This window comes from Elephas maximus, chromosome 14 (assembly GCF_024166365.1).
Source record: "Elephas maximus indicus isolate mEleMax1 chromosome 14, mEleMax1 primary haplotype, whole genome shotgun sequence".
Classification (NCBI taxonomy): domain Eukaryota; kingdom Metazoa; phylum Chordata; class Mammalia; order Proboscidea; family Elephantidae; genus Elephas; species Elephas maximus.
Genome location: NC_064832.1, coordinates 26,491,498 through 26,514,620, shown reverse-complemented (window position 1 = coordinate 26,514,620; position 23,123 = coordinate 26,491,498). Strand labels below are relative to the sequence as shown.

The window sequence follows — 23,123 nt, the reverse complement described above, 5'->3', positions numbered from 1 at the left end:
CTATGCTGTGATCCAGCAGTCCCACACCTAGGTGAAAAAAAAAACCAAACCCTTTGCCGTCGAGTCAATTCCAATTCACAGCGACCCTGTAGAACCGTAGCATTTCCAAGGAGCAGCTGGTGGATTCAAACTGTCTACCTTTTGGTTAGCAGCCATAGCTCTTAACCACTGTGGCACCAGGGCTCTGGTATATACCCTAAAAAAGTAGGGACCTAAAAATAATGACGGGAACAGACATATGCACACCTATGTTCATTGCCATTTTATTCACAATAGCAAATAAATGGAAACAACCAAAGTGCCCATCAATGATCGAATGGTTAAGCAAACTGTGGTACATACACAATGGACTACTACGCAACCACAGAGAACAATGACGAGTCCACAAAACACAGCGTGGATGGACGTGGAGGGCGTGATGCTAAGTGAAGCAAGTCCAGCATGTAAGGACAGATACTGTACGGTCCCTCTTTTATAAGAAGACAAGAATAGATACATAGCGAGAGACTAATGTTCGTTGGTGGTTACCTGACAGGGAGGGGAGAAGGGGGAATTATGCTTTAGATCATAAAAACTTGTTTGTTTTTTGGTGATGGGAAAGGCGGCACCTACCAAATGTGGATGTAGTGAGCACAGCACAACCAAACTTAAAACACATGTCCAAGTGCATATGGATAGGTACCGAACTATTGGTATACTGGTAGGTACAGGCGTGTACATAGGTGAGAACAGGTAGAAGTGGCTATAAAAAAAATTTTTTTTTTTTTTTATAGGTACAGGTAAATACAAATATGTGGGTGCAGGCACATATATTCATTGGAGACAAAAATACGGATCCTCCACAGACATAACCAAAGGCATTTCAAGATTGGTTTTCTGGGTTTAAAAGCTTAGGACAATAGTCTCATGGAACAACTCAGACAACTGGTATAATATAGTTCACAAAGATCATGATCTGCATCCTAGTGAAGTGAGTAGCTTCTGGTATCCTAAAAGCTTGTGAGCAGCCATCTGAGACACAACTACAGATCTCTACTCACCAGGAGCGAAACAATAAGAAGGTAACCAAAAGCTCAGAGAAGAAACAAGTCTACACAAGCCACAACCTCATCTACCCTGAAACCAGAAGAACTAGATGGTGCTCAGCTACCGCCATTAACCGCTCTGACCAGGGTCACAATAGATGATCCAGGACAGAATGGGAGAAAAATGTGGAGTAGAACTCAAATTCTTATTAAAAAAAAAGAAAACAAAAACAGACAAACTGGAAGAGTAAACAACAGAGCCCCCTGGGACTATCGCTGTGAGACACTCTTTAAACCTAGAACTGAGCCCATCCCCTGAGATCACCTTTTAGGGACATAACAGAGTGACACACAAAATAAAAGATATTACCCATGCAATTGGTGCTCTACTTAAAAACCATCAGTATAAGACCAAAAGGTCAACAGTTACTCAAAAGCAAGGATGAGAAGGTAAGGGGGCAGGGAAACTAGAGCACTGGAAAGGGAACAAACTGAACACAAACAAAGTTGCTGATGCATTGTGATAAATGTAATTAACATCACTGAACAATTTGTGTGGAAATTGTCAAATAGAAACCTAACTTCCTATACAAACTTTGACCAAAAACTCAATAAAATATTATTTAAAAAAACACTATCACAACAGAGTATTGCCCGATAGAGTGCTGGAAAATGAGCTCTTAGGTTGGAATGGACTCAAAATACACAAAATACAAAATAAAATTGGAGTCGAGCACACCAGCGACTGCACAGGACTGGGTGATTTGTCCTGGTGTACATGGTGGGTCACCATGAGTTGGAGTCGAGCACACCAGCGACCACACAGGACTGGGTGATTTGTTCTGGTGTACATGGTGGGTCACCATGAGTTGGAGTCGAGCACACCAGCGACCACACAGGGCTGGGTGATTTGTTCTGGTGTACGTGGTGGGTCACCATGAGTTGGAGTCGAGCACACCAGCGACCGCGCAGGACTGGGTGATTTGTTCTGGTGTACATGGTGCGTCACCATGAGTTGGAGCCGACTTGATGGCAACCAACAAAAAAAGGAGAATCAAGAAGTGACTAATGAGCAGACTGGATCTACTGCCAGGCCCGTTGCCCTTGGAAGGGGTCTGAAAATACAAGCTGGGAGAAGGAAGGAAGTTGGTTTGTGCAGCTGGAGCCTACTGGTCCTACTTCTACTCCGGTGAGCTATGTTCTGCTTCCTGCCAGATGAGCCCCCTGTGCCCAAAGCAGCTAAATCGTCCCGTGCCAGGGGCTCGGGGATTCTCCTTGGCCGTAAAGCTCAGGGGCTGTGGGGCTGTGTTCTTTGCCTGAGCTGGCTTCGTGGGCCTTGCTCTTTTGGTCAGTTTCAAAGCTCAGGGCACCACTCTGGGGCTCAGGGGAGTTTCCTCTGTCCAGCCCGCCATTGCTGGAAGTGGTGGCCTGGCTGCAGCAATGGAGGTGGACCCTCTAAGACACCTGGCAGTGGGCTCAGGGTTGTGACCCAACCACATGTCGTCGTCTGTCTGAATCTCCTCGCGCTGCCATAACAAACTGCCACACAGTGGACAGGTTTAAAGAACGCAATGTTTTGTCTTATAGTTCTGGAGGTTAGGAGTCCGAATTCAGGGTGTCAGTGGGGCCATGCTCTCTCTGCCCACTCCGGGGGAAGACCGCTTCTTGGCTCATAGATGCGTCTTCGCATGGCATCTGTTGCCCCCATTGTAGACTATCTGTGTCCTCTCCTGATAAGACACCACTCTGCTCTAGTGTGAGCTCATTAACAGATGACATCTTCAAAGACCCTTTTTCAAACGAGGTCACATTCACAGGTGCAGGGCTTAGAACTTCAACCTATCTTTTGCGGGGAGACAGTTCAGCCATAACACCATCCCAGGGAACTCTGCCTGGTCACAATTCTGTTCAGGTCTTACCTGGCCGTGGCTCTCACTGAAGCTTTCAGTTAGGTGTGACCTGGCCTTCCTTTCCTGTCCTATATGCTAAGCCTTGCCTCTCAGACATTCGGTCACACTCTTTCCTGGGGGCTGAACCTGAGTTTTCAGCCGACTGCTACATACCCTACAGTGTGTACATCTGGCTTACCAGTGCCCCCAAATCAACAGAACTCACACCACACCACCACATACACACTTACACACTGAGAAGAACCAGCTGCTCTTCCTCTGGGATCTCTCAGTTCTGTTCATGTTTCTCCCCTCTCCTCGTCATTCACATTCAGAACCTGGGAGTGAAGAACCAAGATAGCCTCGTGAAAAGAATGATTTTGGAGTCACACATACCTGGATTTGAACCCCATCCCTAAGGCTTACTAGCTGTGTGAACCTAATCAAATTACTTATCTCTCAGCCTTGGTTTCCTTATTTGCAAAGTGGAGGAATCAGGGCCAGGACTAGGGAGAGGTGAGCAAGGCCCTCACCTCAGGTATAAATCCCAAGAGGGGTCCACAAATGCAGGTCTCAAGATTAATAACATGTTAAGGAAGGAGGCCTACTTCATAGGGGTGTTCTGTGGAATAAATGAGACCAAGAAGCAAAGGCTGGCACAGTGAGATATCGTTTCCACTTTTCAAATTAGCAAGGATTTTTAAAATAATACTTATATTGGCTTTTAGCAGGAACAACCTTTTTGGAAAGAAGTGTGGCAATAGATCTAACAGTAGCCTTAAAAATGCTTATACCTAAAATGTCACGAAAGGAGAGACTGGAAGGGCTAACTCATTAGGGGGAGAGCAAGTGGGAGTACGGAGTAAGGTGTATATAAACTTATATGTAACAGTTTGACTTGATTTGTAAACGTTCACTTGAAGCTCAATAAAAGTTAATTAAAAAAAAAAAGGCAGTGACTCAAACAAAACAAGGGGATACTGTGTGGTTTAAAGTCAGGAAAGGTGTGTGTCAGGGTTGTATCCCCTTTCACCATATTTATTCAATCTGCATGCTGAGAGGATAATCTGAGAAGCTGGACCATATAAAGAAGAATAGGGCATCAGGATTGAAAGAAGACTCATTAACAACCTGCCTTATGCAGATGACACAACCTTCCTTGCTGAAAGTGAAGAGGACTTGAAGCACTTACTAATGAAGATCAAAGACCAGAGCCTTCGGTATGGATTACATCTCAACATAAAGAAAACAAAAATCCTCACAGGTGGACCAATAAGCAATATCATGATAAATGGGAAAAAGACTGAAGTTGTCAAGGACTTCTTTTTACTAGGATCCACAATCAACACCCATGGAAGCAGGAGTCAAGAAATTAAACGATGCATTGCATTGGGCAAATCTGCTGCAAAAGACCTGTTTGGAGTGTTAAAAAGCAAAGAGGTCACTTAAAGGACTAAGGTGTGCTTAACCCAAGCCACGGTGTTTTCAATCCCCTCATATGCATGTGAGAGCTGGACAATGAATAAGGAAGACCAAAGAAGAATTGATGCCTTTGAGTGTTGAAGGAGAATACTGAATATACCATGAACTGCCAGAAGAATAAACAAATCTATCTTGGAAGAAGTACAGCCAGAATGGTCATTAGAAGCAAGGATGGCGAGACTTCATTTCACATACTTTGGACATGTTATCAGGAGGGATCATTTCCTAGAGAAGGACATTATGCTTGGTAAAGTAAGAGCTCAACCAGAAAAAAGACGAAGACCCTCAATGATATGGATTGTAATTGCAGCGGCTGCAACGTCGGGCTCGAGCATAACAAGGACTGTGAGGATAGCGCAGGACCCAGCAGTATTTTGTTCTGTTTTACAAAGGGCTGCTGTGAGTCAGAACGAACTCAACGGCACCCAACAATGACATCAACACATACTCTTTAATTTTAAACATTTACATAAATATTAATAAAATGAAAAGTTTTCTGAATAAAAGCAGATTTTAAAATACTGAAAAAAAAAAAATGCTTATGCCTACTGATTCAGTTCCCAAGACACTATCCCAAAGAAGGAGTCCCTGGGTGGTGCAAATGGTTATTGTGCTTGGCTGCTAACTGAAAGGTTGGCGGTTCGAGTTCACCCAGAGGTGCCTCAGAAGAAAGGCCTGGGCATCTACTTCTGAAAAATCAGCCATTGAAAACCCTATGGAACTCGGTTCTACTCTGACACACGTAGGGTGGCCATGAGTCAGAGTCGACTCTCTGTCAACAGGTTTTATTCCAAAGAAATTATCCAAATGGAGGCAAAGATTTATGCATCTGTTTGTCACAGCACAATTTATAAAGGCTCACCACTGGGGACAGCCTGAACATGCAGAGATTAAGGAACTATGCCCTGGAACATTATATACTCATGACAGGTAATGCTGCAATCCATTTTTGATGACATAGGGGAAAGCTTGATATAACTTTAAGCTACAAAAATTAGGCTATAACCCCATATATACAACTTACCCTTGGCCACACAAAACAATGCAGACCAAAGCAGATCGCGAAGACGTATGACAAAGTATAATAGCTTTTGCTTCTGGGTGGTAGAATCACGGCTGGTATTTTTTTCTTTCATTTTTGAACTTGACATCTTTTCAATGATAAGCATTTATTAATTTTATAATTAAAAAATAAAGAGAATAAAACTAGAGGAGCCCAGGCAACTTTGTGTTCTCTTTCCTCAGTCTCCACATCAGGTCGGCCCTCTGCTCTTGCTAACTCCACCTTTCTGGGTTTAATGTGTTTTTTCCTTCCTTTCCCTTCCACCCAGTTACGCAGGTGGTGTGGACTACTGGTTAGAGCAAGGGTCCTCTGTCCTGGCTCCTGCCTCACTAGCTGTGAGACCTTGACCAAGCCTCTTAACTTTCTGTGACTCAGTTTCCTCATCTGGAAAGTGAAGACAATCAGAACCTCACTCCACCTCCCAGGGGAGTTGTCTTCATGGACAGACGCTGGCTTCCTGGACCGCTGCAGGCTGGCCGGCAAGGATGTTAGCAGTAGGACCGTGATAGGCCAGGGGCCCTTTCCCCATTTCACCTACCGCATGATCTACCGCCATACCATGCCACCAATGCCAACTCCATATTAACAACAGGAACTCGGGTAGTCCCTATCTGGTGTGGGGGGAAGGGGCAATTATGACCAAAATGGAATGTCCCAATGACATGCAGAACGATAGCCTCAAGCTGTAAAGAAATCTCCCCACATTGTTGCCTGAGAGTCATATCTACTGTCATTAAAAAACAGTTGCTGTCCAGTTGATTCCGACTCCCAATAGTTGCCCACTCCTCTCCATCTACACACAGCTGCCAATTATTGTTTAAAAACAGTCGTTTGCCCATTCTCCTGCTAAAAACTCTTGCGTGGCTCCCTCTTCCTGACTCTTATGGATTGAATTGTGCCTCCCCTAAAAAAGATGTATTGAAGTCCTAACACCTGTACCTGTGGACATGACCTTGTTTGGAAATAGGGTCTTTGAAGATGTTCTCAGTTAACATGAGGTCATGCTGGAGCAGGGTGGTCCTAATCCAGCTGAGTGGTGTTCTGTAGAAGAGGAGAAGACCCAGCGAGGACACAGAGGGAAGATGGTCATGTGACGATGGAGTGATGCTGCCACAAGCTAAGGAACACCTGGAGCTGCCAGAAGCTGAGAGAGGCAAGAAAGCGTCTCTGTCCTGGAGCCTTCAGGGAGAAAATGGCCCTGCCAACACCCTCAATTCAGACATCTAGCTTCCAGAACTGTGAGAGAATGAATTTCTGTTGCTTAAACCACCCACTTTGTGGTACTTGTTAAGGCAGACACAGGAAGTGAATACACTGATGAGGCAAAAGTGCCCTCTCACTAGACTGGCCCGGGCCTCACCACCTGGTCGCCTCACCTGTCCCCTCTGAGCACTTACTGTTCTATGCTCCAGCCAGATGTACCTTGTGCGTCCCCACCTCTGTTCCAAAGCTCAGGTTATTCCCCCAACTCACCCTCTCTGCTCACCTCCTCCAGGAAGCCTGTCCTGGTTATCACAGCCAGAGGCATCCTTCCTGCTGCTGTGGATGCACTAGTATTTGGTTTGTCCCCGACTTGCGACAAATTTCAGGTTACTTAGCATTGTAGTTATTTAGGCACGGCATTTGTCTACCCAGACAAACTATAAACTAGTACTTAGTGAAAAATAACCAATAAAAAACCAGTTGCCATGCAGTCAATTCTGACTCGTGGCGACCCTATGTGTGTCAGAGTAGAACTGTGCCCCACAGGTTGTTGTTGTTTTTTTTTTAATACAACTTATTTTATTTTTGTTGTTGTTGAGAATATACACAGAAGAACATACACCAATTCAACAATTTCTACATGTACAACTTAGTGACATTGATTACATTCTTCAAGTTGTGCAACCATTCTCACCCTCCTTTTCCAAGTGTTCCTCCCCATTTATATTAACTCACTGCCCCCTAAGGTTCCTATCTAATCTTTCGAATTACTGTTGTCAGCTTGATCCCATATAGTTAGATCTTGAAAGAGCACGATGCTCAAGGCAGACATTCTTTACTAGTTAAGCTAAACTATTATTTGGTTTTAAGAGGATTTCAGGGGATATTTTTGGTTTAATGTTTAAAGATAATCTCAGGGTAATAACTTCAGAGGTTCATTCAGCCTCCATGGCTCCAGAAAGTCTGGATTTCATGAAAATTTGAAATTCTGTTCTACATTTTCCCCCTTTTGATCAGGATTCTTCTATAAAATCTTGGATCAAAATGTTCAGTAATGGTGTTGTTGTTGTTAGGTGCTGTCAAGTCAGTTCTGACTCATAGTGACCCTATGCACAACAGAACAAAACATTGCCCTGTCCTGTGCCATCCTTACAATCACTGTTATGCTTTAGCTCATTGTTGCTGCCACTGTGTCAATCCACCTTGTTGAGGGTCTTCCTCTTTTCCACTGACCCTGTAGTTTGCCAAGCATGATGTCCTTCTCCAGGGACTGATCCCGCCTGAGACTATGTCCAAAGTATGTAAGATGCAGTCTCGACATCATTGCTTCCAAGGAGCATTCTGGTTGTACTTCTTCCAAGACAGATTTGTTCATTTTTTCGGCAGTCCATGGTATATTCAATATTCTTCACCAACACCACAATTCAAAGGCGTCAATTCTTCTTCAGTCTTCCTTATTCATTGTCCAGCTTTCACATGCATATGATGCAATTGAAAATACCATGGCTTGGGTCAGGTGCACCTTAGTCTCCAAGGTGACATCTTTGCTTTTCAACATTTTAAAGAGGTCCTTTGCAGCAGATTTATCCAATGCAATGTGTCTTTTGATTTCTTGACTGCTGCTTCCATGGGTGTTGATTGTGGGTCCAAGTAAAATGAAATCCTTGACAACTTCAATCTTTTTTCTGGTCCAGTTTGTGAGGATTTTTGTTTTCTTTATGTTGAGGTGCAATCCATACTGAAGGCTGTGGTCTTTAATCTTCATCAGTAAGTGCTTCAGGTGCTCTTCACTTTCAGCAAGGAATGTTGTGTCATCTGCATAACGCAGGCTGTTAATGAGTCTTCCTCCGTCCTGACGCCCCATTCTTCATATAGTCCAGCTTGTCAGATTATTTGCTCAGCAAACAGATTGAATAGGTATGGTGAAAGGGTACAACCCTGATGCACACCTTTCCTGACTTTAAACCAATCAGTATCCCCTTGTTCTGTCCCAACAACTGCCTCTTGATCTATGGAAAGGTTCCTCATGAGCACAATTAGGTATTCTGGAATTCCCATTCTTCACAATGTTATCCATAATTTGTTATGATTCCCATAGTTGAATACCTTTGCATAGTCAATAAAACACAGGTAAACATCCTTCTGGTATTCTCTGCTTTCAGCCAGGATCCCTCTGACATCAGCAATGATATCCCTGGTTCCACGTCCTCTTCTGAAACCAGCCAGAATTTCTGGCAGTTCCCTGTCAATATACTGCTGCAGCCGTTTTTGAATGATCTTCAGCAAAATTTTCTTGCGTGTGATATTAATGATATTGTTCTATGATTTCCATATTCAGTTGGACCACCTTTCTTGGGAATAGGCATAAATATGGATCTCTTCCAATCAGTTGGCCAGGAAGCTGTCTTCCATATTTCTTGGCATAGATGAGTGAGCACCTCCAGCGCTGCATCCATTTGTTGAAACATCTCAATTGATGTTCCGTCAGTTCCTGGAGCTTTGTTTTTCGCTGATGCCTTCAGAGCAGCTTGGGTTTCTTGCTTTAGTACCATCAGTTCCTGGTCATATGCCACCTCTTGAAATGGTTGAACATCAGCTAATTCTTTTTTTGCATAATAGCTCTGTGTATTCCTTCCATCTTCTTTTGATGCTTCCTGTATCGTTTAAGATTTTCCCCATAGAATCCTTCACTATTGCAACTCGAGGCTTGAATTTTTTCTTCAGTTCTTTCAGCTTGAGAAACGCTGAGCATGTTCTTCCCTTTTGGTTTTCCATCTCCGGCTCTTTGCACATGTCATTATAATACTTTACTTTGTTTTCTCAAGATGCCCATTGAAATCTTCTGTTCAGTTCTTTTACTTCATCATTTCTTCCCTTTTGCTTTAGCTGCTCGACGTTTGTGAGCAAGCTTGAGTCTCCTCTGACATCCATCTTGGTCTTTTCTTTCTTTCCTGTCTTTTCAATGACCTCTTGCTTTCTTCATGTATGATGTCCTTGACGTCATTCCACAACTCGTCTGGTCTTTGGTCGCTAGTGTTCAATGCGTCAAATCTGTTATTCAGATGGTCTCTAAATTCAGGTGGGATATACTCAAGGTCATATTTTGGCTCTTATGGACTTGCTCTGATTTTCCTCAGTTTCAGCTTGACCTTGATGGTCTGTTCCACAGTCAGCCCCAGGCCTTGTTCTGACTGATGATATTGAGCTTTTCCATTGTCTCTTTTCACAGATGTAGTCGATTTGATTCCTGTGAGGTCCATGTGTCTAGTCGCCATTTATGTTGGTGAAAGAATGTATTTGCAGTAACGGTAGCTGGGCAGTATTCAGTTCTCCTGGTGTTAAGGCCAAAGAGACAATTGTTTATGAATGCAATTAGCCACACATTCCATCTCCTCCTCCTATTCCTGACTCTCCTTCTTCTGTTGCTCCAGGTGAGTAGAGACTGGTTGTTGTACCTTGGATGGCTGCTTGCAAGCTTTTAAAACTATGCAATGAACTAGTAGGTAAAACAGAAGCACTAAACACATTATTAGGCCAATTAACTGAGATGTCCCATGAAACCATGACCCTAAACCCCCAATCCAAGGATGGTTTGGAGGTGTTTGGTTGTACATAAGCAGCCTCAGCACCTACTTTTTTGTTTGTTTGTTAGGTAAACATATTATACAACTTTTGCCAATTCAACTTTTTACAGGTGTACAACTTATTGACAGCAATTACATTAATTGGCTGTGCAACCCTTCCCTAAATCAATGCACTTTTTCCATCACCATAAAGTGAAACTCAGTGCTCCATAAGCAATAGCCCCCCTACTTCCTCTGCCCTCCCACCCCTGGTAACCACTAATAAACTTTGGTCTCTATACCTTTGCCTTTTCTTGTCTTTTTATATAAGTGAGGTCATACAATATTTGTCCTTTTGTGATTGACTTACTTAACTCAGCATCATGTCTTCAGACTCCATCCGTATTGTAGCATGTATCAAGACTTCATTTCTCTTACTAGCTGAGTAGTATTCCATTGTACGTATGCACCACATTTTGTTTATCCATTCACCTGTCGATGGGCATTTAGGTTGTTTCCGCCTTTTAGGTATTGGAAATGGTGCTACAGTGAACATTAGTGTACAAGTATCTGTTTGAGTCTCTGCTTTCAAGTCTTTTGTCTATGTATCTAGGAGCGGAATTGCTGGGTCACATGGTAGTTCTATTTTTATCTTTTTGAGGAACGCCACACTGTTTTCCACAACAGCTGTACCACCAGCAACAGAAAAGTGTTCTAGTTTCCCCATATTCTCACCAATGTTCATTATTTTCTTTTTTTTTAATCTTGGCCATCCTAATAGGAGTGAAATGGTATCTCACTGTGGTTTTATTTGCATCTCTCTGATGGCTAATGAAGCTGAGCACCTTTTCATGTGTTAGGTGGCAATTTGAATGTCCTCTTTGGTGAAATGTCTATTCAAGTCCTTTGCCCATTTTATGATTATTTGTCTTTTTGTTTTTAAGCTGTAAAAACTTTATATATATATATATATATATATATATATATATATATATATCTTGTTTATTAGAGTCTTACCAGATAAGTAGTTTTCTGATGATTTTCTCCCAGTCGGTAGCTTGTCTCTTCACTTTTTTTGGTAAAGCCTTTTGATGACCAAAAATTTTTAATTGTTATGAGGTCCCATTTGTTTTGTCTTTTGCCGTTTGTACCTTTGTTATTATATTAGATGTTACATTAGATAATCCATTGTTGAATGAATGTGTGAATGTTTTATTAGTTTGTGGTATTTTTTCATGATAAATTCCCATTTTTATATTCTCATGTCCCCTGACCCTGCTTAGGCTACTCATTTCGTGATTATTCAGCCCAAATGTCCTGGAAGGTCAAGAGGGAGAAATTGTGTGCAGGGAGGAAAACTTGTGAGGCCATTCTGGAAAAAGTCCATGTTTACCTAATGTTAACCTCTGCTGTTGACTTTGTTTTTAGGTCTTAATCCTATCTGCCTTCATATTCCCAGGCTGAAGAGACCTGATGTTTCTAGACATCCATATGGAATTTTCTCTCTCTGTTCCCCCAGCCCCTCTTTTTACATTTTAATTATTCTTCTCTGGGCCTTCAATTTCCCCATTACATATTTCTGAGTCAATCTATCGACACCACACACCGGCCCAGATGCACCCTGGATTTGACCAAGTGTAAGACAGGCCTATGCCTTTGATCTCTAAAATGCTCTTGGCCTTTACTGGCATTTGGGGCTAGACATTGAGGGCCTTGTTCACAGAACCCTTTTCCAATCCAGAATTTACCCACATTCCCCTACAGACATCATACATGAATATAGCTAATTTTTAACTTTTCGTCCGCAAAACTCTTGGCAAAAACACAAACTGAATGGATTCCAAACCTAACTGGCTTAAATCCAAATGTTTGCAAAAGAACATTAAAATTGCTTGTGCACGCTCATTTGCTCTCTTTAATGTTTGTCAAGCTAGAATTATAGCATTTCAAGGCAGGGCTGGGAGTTCACGTGTTTGACCTGTTTCTTTGCCTCGGAGCCAGAAATCATTTCCATTGTCACTTTCCAAATTCTCCCTCAGGGTTGGCCTCTGTACCTCTGCAGCCACACATACGGCATGAAAACACAGACAGGGTCCTCTTGGCTATGGCTCTGCACCCACAGTCTATCTCAGAGCAGCAGCTGGAGCTGTGGTTCCCAAACTCAGTCATTGGCTTTGCGTTTTCACCATATCCGTGTACTGACTGTGCAATTATTTACTCACTCCCTTTTGAAATCAAGTGGCAAACCAGCAGACTGTGCAACACTAGGTTGACTGGGGAATGAGGCATGAGGCCCAGCGGAGGATCAAGTGAGAAGGGGGCCAGCAGCCTGGTTCAAGGTGTGCTCCGAGCACTGGTCTGTCCTGCAAGCACACCCACAGCCTTGGGAACACTCCTCAAGAGTGGTGAGACCTCAGGAGGAACAACCTGCCCCAATCTCTCCAGGAAGAACAGGCCTCACACAGCCATGTGAGAGCTTACAGTGAAGACCCTCCCTGACCACAAGTAGACAGGGCAGAACCTGGTGGTGCACTGAAAACAAAGGACAGAACCTGTGAATTGGATCATGTCACCATCTTGCTTACAGTCCTTTAGTGGCTTCCATTGCCACTAAAATCCAATTTCCTGTCCTAGTCCACAAAGCCCCATACAATGTGGCATGGAAGGCGACAATTCTGCCATTGAGCCACATTTGGTGAAGTTGAAAAAGTTGGAGACTATGAAGGGGAAATGCTGGATCCAGCTCTTATGTTAAAAAAAGAATGTCAGGTGAAAGGAGTTGTCTCAACATCATCCTCAATAGATACTGACCAAACCTACTTTGGCCATTGACCTGAGAGTCACAGAATGTTGCAAAGGCCTCTGCTCACTGTAGGAAAATGAATGGACTAATTTAACCTTCCTTGGAGAGTCTGTTTAAAAGAGCAGGCTATGCAACGTACCCACCAAAGGCTCTCTGTATCACAGGAAGACCAGCACAATATGTGCTTACTGGAGAGTGGGCACGATTATCTTGGCTGTAGATCAAATTTATGATAAGGCTGAGTTGTATTTTTTATTGGCTGAATGTATGCTTTAGAATACATTGGGCCTTTCTGGAAACCTGCCCATTATTGTACATAGAACATGAAGCATCATTTTACTAGTTGAAATTACTCTAGCTTTATTACTGTTACTTTGCTTTTATAAGATACCGTTGATCATATCTATCCTTCATTTACCACTGTTGCCTTGGTCAGCAAAGAAACCACCCTACCTCAGTGTACTTTACTGAAAAATATGTCCCATGTTAATAAGTATAAAATAAATAGCTAACATTTATTGAGAATTTAATGTGCCAGGCTCTGTGCTAAGTACTTTCCATACATGACCTCATTTAATCCTCTGTGTATGAGGTTGTTAGTGTCTCCATTTTACACATGAGGAAACATGCACAAAGAGAAGATAAGAAATTGCCCAAGGTCACACAACTAGCAAAATGTATACCATCATTCAGTTACATTCATTCATTCTTTTTTTAAGAAGTATGTTAAGCATTGTTATGTTGCTTCAGAGCATGTAAAGTTATATAAAACATGAACACTCCCCTGAGGAGTCTACAGTACAGCAAGTGAAGTAAAACAGCACACAGATAGCTAGAAGCAAAGAGTGAGGTGTATGGTGGGTGATATGAGCACTCTATTCTTAGAGAAAAGTGGGGACTCACTCTAGTGAAGAGAAGTAACACCTGAGCTGGATTTTGAAGGAGAGTAAAATTTTAAGAATAAGACATGAAAAAGCCCTCCCAAGCACAAACGTTTTTTATGTCGAGCTCCCCTAAAGCAGGAATAATAAGACCAGTGTCATACGGGATAACACATTTTTATTATTTTATTAATAAAATGTGAATGCATTTTATTTATTCATATGTTCCACTGTAAGCACAATTAACAGCCTTGTTCTCAAATACAACACTTAACTGATTATGATGGAAAAAATCTGGTAGAAGGAGCACATAGTTTTGGGGACTAAATTCAGATTTCAGAAGTTATCAGCAGATTCTATCAGAACTCTATCTTTATGACTTATGGGCATTAACAAGGATAACTGTAGAGGAAACTGTCTTCTTTTTAATAGGAAAGTCTTGCTTGTATCAGATGAAAGGAGGAGTGTGCATGGCTTACAAGTTTGAATTTTGCTTTTGCAGAAGAGTCAGGGGTATCCATGCCTATGAATTTATGAAAGTCAAATATGTATAATTTCAGACCCATCCATGGCCCCGTAGTCCCTGTCTTAGTTACCTCGAGCTGCTATACTATATATACCACAAGCAGGTGGCTTTAAAGAGCAGTTCTAGGGGCTAAAAGTCCAAATCAGGGTCACTGCCTGTTTATTCCTTCTTTTCAGTGACCCTGGACATTCCTTGGTTCTTGGCTTGTGGATGATTCTCACATGACGTCTGTCTTCCCCAGTTTGTGCACACGCCCGTGTCTAATCTGCTCTTTTTATAACTCAGAAGGGATTAGGTTTAGGACACACCTTATGCTGGTATGACCTCATTAACATAACAGAGAAAATCCTGTTCCCTAACCGGATCACCTCCACATATATAAAAAAAAAAAAACTTTTTTTTTTTTTATATATGTAGGGGATAGGATTCCAACACATATTTTGTTGTTGTTGTTGTTAGTTGCCATCAAGTAGATTTCGACTCACAGTGACCCCATGTGTGTCAGAGTAGAACTGCTCCATCAGATTTTCAAGGCTGTGACCTTTTGGGAGTAGATAACCAGGCCTCACTTCTGAGGCACCTCTGTGTGGATTTGAACCACCAGCCTTTCCATTGGTAGCCCAGTGCTTAATGATTTGCACCACTCAGGGATCCCAGCACATATTCTGGGGAGATACAATTGAATCCATAATATTTCCCTTTGAAGTGTCCTTGTCACACTCAGGTTTGACAGGGAGACCAAGCTCTTCCTTCTGCAACCAGGTCACTACCGAGAGGCCTGGGCAAGGGGGAGTCTGGGGCTGCTTGCCTTCCTGGTTTGGGGTGAGAGAATGGACAAACAGAAATGAGTCTCTGCATTCCCTCCACTCCCAGTCAAGAACCATAGTCTTCCTACCTCTTTGGTCCTTGGAGCCAAAGGAAAGAGGAAAGGGAAACAAACAGAGGGTACGAAGGACAGCAGGAAGGATGGAAGAAATGGAAAGCTCCCACAGAGGAATCAAAGAAACCCATTCTTCTCTGCCCCTCCTCACTGCCATGGTCCTCAGAAGGCAGGGAGAAGCCTTGATGAGGTACCCCAGTGTTTCTGGTGGCCTTGACTCAATACTGGGCCAACATTTGTTGTTTTCCATTCTTTGGTTTTATTTTTCTTTTATCTTAGCCATCCTAGCAGAAGTGAAGTGATAACTCATTGTGATTTTGATTTGCATTTTTTTTTTTTTTAATGGCTAAGAGTGCTCGCTTTGGCAACAGGTATACTAAAATTGGAATGATACAGAGAACATTATCATGGCCTCTGCACAAGGATGACATGCAAATTCAGGAAGCATTCCACATTTTTGGAGCCCTGGTGGCACAGTGATTAAGTGATACAGCTGCCAACCAAAAGGTCAGCAGTTCCAATCCACCAACCGTTCCTTGGAAACCCTTTGAGGTAGTTCTACTGTGTTCTCTAGGGTTGCTATGGGTTAGAATCAACTTGATGGCAATGGGTTTGGGTTTTTTTGTTTGTTTGTTTAATGGCTAAGAAGTCCAAGCACACTGGAGGCACTGGTTCCAGGAATTGATGGACTACCAATTGAGATGTTTTAACAAATGGATGCAGTGCTGGAGCTGCTTACTCATCCATGCCAAGAAATTTGGGAGACAGCTACCTGATCAGCTGACTGGAAGAGATGTGTATTTGTGCCCATTCCAAAAAAGGTGATCCAACAGAATGTGCAAATTATCGAACAATGTCCTTAATATTATACACAAGTAAAATTTTCCTGAAGATAACTCAAAAATGATTGTAGCAGTACATCGACAGGGAACTGCCATAAATTCAAGCTGGATTCAGAAGAGGATGTGGAACAAGGGATATCATTGCTGATGTCAGATGGATCTTGGCTGAAAGCACAAAATACCAGAAAGATTTTTACCTGTGTTTTATTAACTATGCAAAGGCATTCGACTGTGTGGATCATAACAAGTTATGGATAACAATGTGAAGAATGGAAATTCCAGAACACTTAATTTTGCTCATGAGGAACTTGCATATAGACCAAGAGGCAGTCATTCAAACAAAACAAAGGAATACCGCATGGTTTAAAATCAGGAAAGGTGTGCATCAGGGTTGTATCCTTTCACCATACTTATTCAATCTGTTTACTGAGCAAATAATCCGAGAAGCCAAAAAATATGAAGAAGAACACAGTATCAGAACCCATGTTCATTGCAGCTTTGTTCACAGTAGCAAAAAGGTGGAAACAATCTACATGCCCATCAACTGATGAATGGATAAACAAACTGTGGTACATGCACACAATGGAGTATTACACAACAATGAAGAACAACTATGAATCTGTGAAGCATCTCATAACGTGGATGAATCTGGAGGGTACTATGCTGAGTGAAATAAGTCAGTCACAAAAGGACAAATATATGAGACCACAGCTGTAAAAATTCATGAAAAGGTTTACATACAAAAAGAAGCAATCTTTGATGGTTACGAGGTAGGGGAGGGGTGGGGATGGAAAAAAACTTAATAGACAAAAGATAAGTGGTAACTTTGGTGAAGGGTAAGACAGTATATGATACCGGGCAAGCCAGCACAACCTGTACAAGGCAAGGTCATGGTAGCACCACTGACACATCCAAACTCTCTGAGGTACCGAATTGTTGGGCTGAGGACTGTGGGGACCATGGTCTCAGGGAACATCTAGCTCAGTGGGCGTAACATATTTATAAAGAAAATGTCCTACATTCTACTTTGGTAAGTAGCACCTGGGGTCTTAAAAGCCTGTGAGCAGCCATCTAGGATACTCCACTGGTCTCACCCCTTCAGGAGGAAGGAAGAATGAAGAAAACTAAAGACACAAGGGAAGATTAGTCCAAAGGACCAATGGACCACATCTACCACGGCCTCCACCAGACTGAGTCCAGTACAACTAGATGGTGCCTGGCTACCACCACTGACTGCTCTGACAGGGATCACAATAGAGGGTTCCAGACAGAGCTGGAGAAAAATGTAGAACAAAATTCTACACAGATAGAAAGGCCAGATTTGCTAGCCTGACAGAGACTGGAAAAACTCTGAGAGTATGGCCCCCAGACACTCTTTCAACTCAGTAATGAGGTCACTCCTGAGGTTCACCTTTCAGCCAAAGACTGAACAGGCCCATGGAACAAAACAAGACTAAAGGGGTGCACCAGCCCAGGGGCAGGGACTGGAAGGTAGGAAGGGTCAGGAAAGCTGGTAATAGGAGCCCAGGGTTGGGAAGGGAGAGTGTTGACATGTTGTGGGGTTATTAACCAATGTCATAGAACAATGGGTGTACTAACTCTTTGATGAGAAACTAGTTTGTTCTGTAAACCTTCATCTAAAGTACAGTAAAAAAAAAGAAAAAAAAAGAACACAGTATCAGAATTGGAGGAAGATTCATTAGCGGTCTGTGATATACAGATGATACAACCTTGCTTGCTGAAAGTGAAGAGGACTTGAAGCACTTACTGATGAAAATCAAAGACTGCAGTCTTGGTATGAATTCCACCAGAACATAAAGGAAATAAAAATTCTCACAACTGGACAAATAAGCAACATCATGATAAACGGAGAAAATATTGAAATTGTGAAGGATTTCATTTTACTTGGAATGTAAAAGAAGAAATGAAAAGACAAATGGCACTGGGCAAATCTGCTACAAAAGACCTCTTTAAAAGTGTTAAGAAGCAAAGATGTTACCTTGAGGACTAAGGTGTACCTGACCCAAGTCACGGTATTTTCAATCGCCTCATAAGCATGTGCAAGCCGGACAATGAATAAGGAAGACCAAAGAAGAATTTGATGGCTTTTAACTATGGTGTTGATGAAGAATGTTGAATATCCCACGGACTGCTAAAAGGATGAACAAGTTTGTCTTGAAGAAGTACAGCCAGAATGCTGCTTGGAAGCGAGGATGGTGAGACTTCATCTCATGTACTTTGGACTTGTTATCAGGAGAGACCAGTCCCTGGAGAAGGACATCATGCCTGGTAAAATACAGCGTCAGTGGAAAAGAGGAAGACCTTCAATGAGATGGATTGACACAGTGGCTGCAACGATGGGCTGAAACATAGCATTGATTGTGAGGATGGAGCAGGACCTGGCAGTGTTTTGTTCTATTTTACATAGGGTCGCTATGAATTGGAACTAACTCAACGGCACCTAACAACAAATGGTTAATGAACAGTGGTGGCACAGTGATTAAAGCTTTCGACTGTTAACCAAAAAGTCATCATTTGGAACCCAGCCACTCCGCAGGAGAAAAATCTGGCAGTCTGCTTCCATAAAGATTTACAGCCTTGGAAACCCTATGGGGCAGCTCTACTCTGTCCTATAGGATTGCTAGGAGTTAGAATTGATGACATTGGGTGTTTGGTTTAATGGCTAATGGTGCTGAGCATCTTTTCATGTGCCTGTTGGCCATTTGAATATCCTCTTCGGCGAAATGTCTATTTAGGTCCTTTGCCCATTTTTCAATTGGCCAACACATGGCCTTCGAAGCACCTCTCCTGCCTGTCTGTATGTTTCTGGGTTCATTTAATTATATACTCTGAGATTTCCTTCCTGCATTGTATCACTTCTAGAGAACATAAAGATGGCACCATAGTTAAGACCATTCTGGTGAATTGCAAATGTCTGATATTTGGCAACTCACTCTCCTACCATGTATCTCTAGCAAGGCACCATGAATCAGTGTGTTCTAAGCAGCTGATCCGAAATCACTGAAGAAAATTTTTGGACCAGATGGAGAGGGAAGCCAGGATGAAAGATTTAAATGCTAAGGAAAAGTCTGTGACGAAGGAACAAAAAGAGATGAACTAAGCAGAAACTGTTTTTATATTACGTGGTACAAAAGGATATCTTTGCAAAAGTGTTGCTGAACTCACTAATTTTTGTATTATTTCACCCCATCAAAACGATCACCCTCAGGGCCACTATTCATTCACCCAATTAGAGCCAGGTGTTCCTGGGAACTGTAAATGGCTAAGCTACTAACTGAAATATTGGCAGTTTGAATCTACCCAGAGGCACCTTGGAAGAAAGGCCTGGTGATCTAGTTCTGAAAAATCAGCCATTAACAGTCTTGTGAAACACAGTTCTCCTCTGACACACATGGGTCACCATGAGTCAGAGTTGACTCAATGACAGCCAGTTTGGCTTTATTGACTACTATGTGCAGGGCATGGAGCTAAACTCAAGGATTTCAAGTATGAGGAAAGATGGACCCAGATCTGGTCCTTAAAGGAGTGGGATCTGGTTGTATAAAATGAGTAATCAGCTACCTGGATCAGCCAGTGTAAGGGCGGTGCAATGAGCTATCAGAGTTCAGCCTGGAGTTCAGAGCTGCAGCAATCTCTGTGAGCTGGAGCACCATGGTGTGATGGATGGAAAGATAGGCCAGATGACTTTAACCTGAGAGACACAGATGTCACCCACAAAGAGGAGAAATGGGTGGAAGTGCTGCCCTCTACCTCCAGGTGGGTAGAGGGCAGGTGTGTGGGGCAAGGAAGAATGATGACATCCCCTGCCCAGGACCAAGGCAGACTCTAGGATTCCCCTCTAGCCGGATAGTGGAGGCTTTGAGGGTGCAGGTGAACTTATTTACCACAATGTGGTAAATGTCTTTAGGGATCCATGAAAAGGAGTGTAATGATTTCCTACAGCTGCCATAACAAAATACCACAAACTGAATGGCTTTAAAGGACAGAAATTTATTGTCTCAGTTCTGGAGGCTGGGAGTCCAAAATCAGGGTGTCGGCCATGTTGATTACTTCTTTGGCTTTGAAGGAGAATCTGGCCCATGCCTCTCTCCCAGTTTCTGGTACCTGCATGTGTTGCTGGCTTGCAGCTGCAGAATCACATGGTGTCCTTCCTCTGTCTCTGTATCTCTTCTCTTTCATGAGGACATGAGTCATATAGGATTAGGACCCACCCTACTCCGGTAGGACCTCATGTTAACATAACTGATAACACCTTCAAAGACCCTATTTCCAAACAGGGTCACATTTACAAGTACAGGGATTAGGACTTCAACATATCTTTGGAGGGACGCAATTCAATCCATAACAAGGAGGGAAGGAGGGGGAGCCAGGTGGGTAGAGGGCAGCACTTCCACCCATTTCTCCTCTATCTTTGTGGGTGACATCTGTGTCTCTCAGGTTAAAGTCATCTGGCCTATCTTTCCATCCATCACACCATGGTGCTCCAGCTCACAGAGGTTGCCACAGCTCTGAACTCCAGGCTGAACTCTGATAGCTCATTGGGCCCTTACCCTGGCTGACCCAGGTAGCTGATTACTCATTTTATACAAGGAGGCCTCTGGAAGGGGAGAGAGAAAGCACAGAGCATTGTATCTGAGAGTGTGGGAGAGGAGAGACGTCCAAAGGGGCCCGCAGTTTGGACAGTGGCCGGCAGATAGCAGGTTGTGAGGCTGCCATGCAGGGTGATAAACTGCAAACGACAGGACTCACTCCAGCTTGTTGAAGCAGAAAGGATTTGTAAACGAAATGAATTAGCTTACCAAGTCTCTGAGAGGTCCAAAGGGCTGGGCTTAGGAGTTATGCAACCACAAACATGCCCAGACTCCAGTCTGGACAGCTTCAGCAGAGACCCTCTGCTTCACTGCTGGGAGACAGCATGCAGCCCCTCAGACTTCGCACTGCTGCCCCCAACTCCGGATCGCCATCCTTTCCAGAAAACGAGTTCCCCTCGGTGCCATCTTGCTCACAATTTGCTGACATGGGGCATCTGTTTGCTCGCACCTTTGTCACATGCCCATGCCTTAGCTTCCGGGGGAGGCTAGGGAGATGAGTCTGGCTCCTACCCTGGGGAAGCAGCACAGACATTGCGGGAAAGGGTTGTTCAAATATCTGCATGGCCATATTCATAACAAGTGTCCACTACAGGGGCGTGGTGTTAGCAAACCCCTTGTGCCAGCTTGGGGCACAGTGACACTGGGCTTGGCATCTCCTGGCCAGGGGGCAGCATGTCTTACAGACACAGAAAGGCTGGGGGCTCCAGGGCAACTGGACCTCGAGGAAAACTGACCTCTGAAGATACGTGATAAATTTACTTCTGTGGACATCAGTTGCCGATTGAGTGGATTCTGACTCGTGGCAACCCCACGTGTGACAGAGTAGAATTGTGCTCCATAGAGTTCTCAGTGGACTTTCTTCTGAGGTGCTTCTGGTTGGACCTGAACCTCCAAAAAAATTGGTTAGCAGCCACAGCTACTGGTTTTGCTTATGCCACTGTGGTCTAGTTTCTGCGTCAGCAGAATTCAGTCCTAAGTGGAGCGGAAGCCTTCCTGATAGTCCTGAAATCACTTGGAACTGGCACCATGTGGGCAACAGGATGGTTCTTAAGATCTTAAAAATTGCCATTTTTTGTAAATTCCTGATTTAAATTCCATCTAAATTGTGAATCTTTCACCTTTTGTTTTAATTTTTTTTCCCCCTCTGGAGTGAATCTCTACGGACCCGAGTGGATGCACTGTCAGTACCCATAGCAGGGAGGGAGGGGAGAGCCAGACCCTTCCCTCCCTCATTAAATACCCGGCTGGGAATGTAAAAACACCATCTGCCATTCGGAACCTGCTGGGCAGAAGATGTGCATCCATCCCCAGCGGAGGAGAGCGGGAATCCATTTGCTTTTATGAGAGAGGTTTTGTTCTCTTCCTGTGAAAGTCCTATTATAAAAACAATTAGCCTCGTTGAAGGATTCTGTTCTGCAAAAGAACTAATTCTCTGCACAGCTGCTCATCCTTTGAAATGGCCTAAGTACTGGAGGGAGGGTGTTCCTGACGCTCTGTAGAATGGGCTCCTGCAGCCCCAAAGCCCAGCCCCTCAGCCAGGGAGGAGAGAGCCGCGATCCACCACATGTTGATCCTGTCCTCCTGGCCCCGCAGAGGGGAGGGAGGGAGGATGTCCTCTGGAGCCAGGAGACAGGCCACTAACCCCATCAGAGCTGCTTTGTGGTCAAAAGGCCAAAACCAAAAACCAAACTTGTTGACATTAAGTCAATTCTGACTTATGGCAACCCTATATTTTTATATGTGTTATAGTAGAACTGCACCATAGGGTTTTCTTGGCTGTAATCTTTAAGGGAATAGATAGTCAGGAAATACAATGACTCAAAATCCATGTGAAGGAAAGGGCTTGAAGCTAATCGATCCTGCTGGGGAACAATTCTTTGAGACCCCCCCCCCAATACTTCATAGTCTGTTTAGTGGATCTTGGTTAAAATGGGCCTTTCTATCACCTTTAGCTTTGTTCAAGAGTCCCTGGGAGGTGCAAACGGATAACGCACTCGGCTGCTAAACGAAAGTTTGGAGGCACCTTGAAAGAAAGGCCTGCCAATCTACTCCCAAAAAATCAGGCACTGAAAACCCTGTGGAGCACAGTCCTACTGTGACACACAAGGGGTCACTGTGAATCAGAGCTGACTCAACAAACAGCAACTGGTACTGGTACTTTTGTTGAGGTATGTAATTTTGTTGAGGAAATTCCACTTAAGAGATACAGATATGAAATAGATATTTTTCCTATTATAACATTATGCTTTGCCAAATGCTAATTTTTTGCTGGGTAGCAGGCTCCCCTAAGGACATTTCAGTGCTATTTAATAGTTCTTCAATCACTTTTTTCTCATCTTGGAGAAAGAGCAGA

At 43.3% G+C, this 23,123-nt stretch overlaps 1 protein-coding gene and 1 non-coding gene across 2 annotated transcripts in view; both read left to right on the top strand.

Moving 5' to 3' along the window:
- FAM124A (family with sequence similarity 124 member A) overlaps nt 1-23,123 on the top strand; it is a 223,461-nt gene that overhangs the window by 113,351 nt on the left and 86,987 nt on the right. The gene's annotated exons all lie outside the window — the stretch shown is intronic.
- LOC126058435 (U6 spliceosomal RNA) lies at nt 15,672-15,774 on the top strand. The gene has a single exon (XR_007513215.1). It is a non-coding gene; the product is annotated as a U6 spliceosomal RNA (small nuclear RNA).